We start from the raw sequence: 2,815 nt of genomic DNA on the forward strand, positions 1-2,815 counted from the left end.
ATAAGAAATTTCCAGGTGCAGTAAAATAGATTTATACTTAAAAGCTTAAATCTTCAGCTGATAAAATACCAACATGAAACTCTTAATCTTAAACATATGATAATTATAACCATGAACTTTAAAACAAATTGTACAAAATGTTGATTTTCACAAGAGTCGTAAGTCGTAACCAAAAGTTTACATTACACATTGTGGGTTTAATTGAACTTAACAAAACTTCATGGTTAAATCTCGTAAACTTGTAAAAAAACCTTCACACCTGCAAGCTGTAAAAATTTTGTGTTACGTTAGGGTTTATAATCTTTACATGTGCTGATACAAGTAGAACCCTTCACACCTGCATGATTTTAAAAGGAAAAATACAAGAGATTGTTTTATTTATGGTCTCTAGAGATTGCCATTAATGGTGTAGAGAGTTCGTACTAGTCATGGTAGATACCATACCAATGAGACCTCTCTCATAGACAACGCTCAATGTGTTCTTTGTAATGGTTGAGATCCTGACTGTGCTGTGATGAGTTAGTTAACCGGTCACCGTCAAAACGGAGTTAAATCGGTTCAATTCTATACAATATTTATTGAAAAAGTTGTTGACAGAAACCAAAAAACTGAAGAAAACAACGTACATGGACCCTTGTATGTTTTGAAACATGAATGGATTGTTAAGGCCTACCAAAGCTTTGAGGTGTTTTTGCCAACAAGGCTTCAATTGTTTTTGTCAACTTCTTGAGATGAAAATTAAGTAGACAAGTGTGGTTTATACAAGGGGACCATCAGATTTAGGAACACTATCACTAAGTATATTAATAGTAATAAAAAAGCTGGACTTGTGAACAGTTAACACTCGAGAACGAAGACAGCGTCAAGTCATGTTTTGATGATATAGATAGAGAGATCTCTCACTGCAAAACTGTAACTGAAACGGTGCGAAGATATGAAAAGTTGTTGGGTTTTTCAAGCGGTGTAAGCGCTCTTGGCGTTCCTATCCAGCTTCTTCGCATCCTCCTGAAGAAAAAAAAAACAAACCAATAGAAGAATAAACAAAACAGTGAGAAATGGAAAAAAAAAAAAGAGAATACTTTTGAAATAGCATTCACGAGAAGCTCTCTTCTTACATGGATGATGAAACCAATACTGTTGGTGTAATCAAGAAACTCCTTCCATTGCCTCCCAATGCTCACCTGCAACATTGTAGGTCTCAGAAATCTCATGCCTTTTCTAAGCAGAGAGAGAGAGAGATTGTCATTTTACCTGAGCAGCTTCGTTGGAAGCGTTTTTGGTCCAAATGGAAATCCTCTCTTGCTTTCCTCTAATGTTAACAACAGCTCCGCAGATCTCATCGCCATGGTCAAACTGTTCTCCGATCAATGCAAGCAACTAAACACAGCAACAAGTGAAAACAAAAAACCTATAAGACTCGGATGCTGAGTTTAAAGAATTAAAAAACAAAACACGTACGGTGTAAAGCCAGGACTTATCAGACTTCTCCTTAGGGAAGTTCATAGTCCGTTTGCACAGATAGGATCCTCCCACTTAGGCTCGATGTTGTGCTTGAAGCAGTACAAGTCAGCTCCGTGGGTTAACTTGCTCGGACCCCTCATGTTATTCACAACCAATAACAACTAAAAAAAAAAAGTAACACGTGGCAAGATTAATGTAAAAGACTATAATAACCTCCAGAACTCCTCGACGGTGGAGAAGGTGAAGACGGATCGCAAGGAGCTTCCCCAGGTCGTCTGCTTCGATTTAACGGAAGGATTATCGAACCATAAGGTCCACGAATGCTCCAACGGATGCGATTCAGGAACCGCGGAGGATTCGTCTACCTCTCCGCCGGCGATCTCTCCTTCCTCGTTGTCATCGCCTTCCTCATGGTATCGATCGATAGGTTGCTCTACAGATTTAGCGTTGGGTTCTTCCGCAACAGGCTTGGGAGTGTCTTCTTCTTCAACCGCCATCGTTTCTTTCTCTCTTCTTCTCCAAACGATGTTTAATTTTGGAAACCTCTTGTAGGGTTAGTCAAGATACGACGTCGTTTCCTGTAAAAGACGGTTTATTTATTAATACTCTTAACAGGCCTTTTAATTTTGACATTGGGTTTTGACTTGTGAGGCCCATTTTCCCAAAACTGATTATTGTTGTGTAGTCTACGGTAAAGAGATTCATCCGTGACGTTATTGGAGATATGATCATCATGTTTCATTCCACTGGCGAGATACTTGCAGAGATATTTGCCAAGACAATGAGAGTTAAAAAAGAGTTTCGTTCATTTCAAAACAAGTTAGGAATCAAATTTTAGGAGGTATTGGAAATACGTACGTGCAAGTAATGTTCTTATATGTATATTTTGGGTCAGTTTATCTTAATCCTATGGACCTGGTTTAAGGTTAGAATGTCTTATACGAATACATATAGGACTTTTGTATCTATATAATCAATAATAGAGAAAACCATCTAGAACTTCTTTTCTTTGACAAAAGAAATTAACACTACAATGAAGACTAAAACACTACAATATTGTAATGATATCGTTTGATGTTTATTTGATTAATCATAACAGTTTGGCCATCAAGTGTGACCCAAGGAGTTTTTCTTACCTTTTCGCTTTTTGCAGATTTTGATCCACATTTAACAATATACTAGATCTTGGTGTGGGTTTTCTATATAAATTATTTTAGATTATGCAATAAAATATATCAATAAATTAATATAATTTGGTGTTATATATTATCTAATTTTATAATAATATTTGTGTGGCATATAATATTACTACTATAAATTTTATATTCTTGTAACCAAATTTATTTTTGAGATA

General features: G+C 36.2%; 1 pseudogene; it reads right to left on the reverse strand.

The window, feature by feature from the left end:
* Positions 1 to 699: 699 nt before the first annotated feature.
* On the reverse strand, positions 700 to 2,037 carry LOC106303303 (annotated as a pseudogene).
* Positions 2,038 to 2,815: the final 778 nt, after the last annotated feature.

Source organism: Brassica oleracea, chromosome C7 (genome assembly GCF_000695525.1).
Source record: "Brassica oleracea var. oleracea cultivar TO1000 chromosome C7, BOL, whole genome shotgun sequence".
Classification (NCBI taxonomy): Eukaryota; Viridiplantae; Streptophyta; class Magnoliopsida; order Brassicales; family Brassicaceae; genus Brassica; species Brassica oleracea.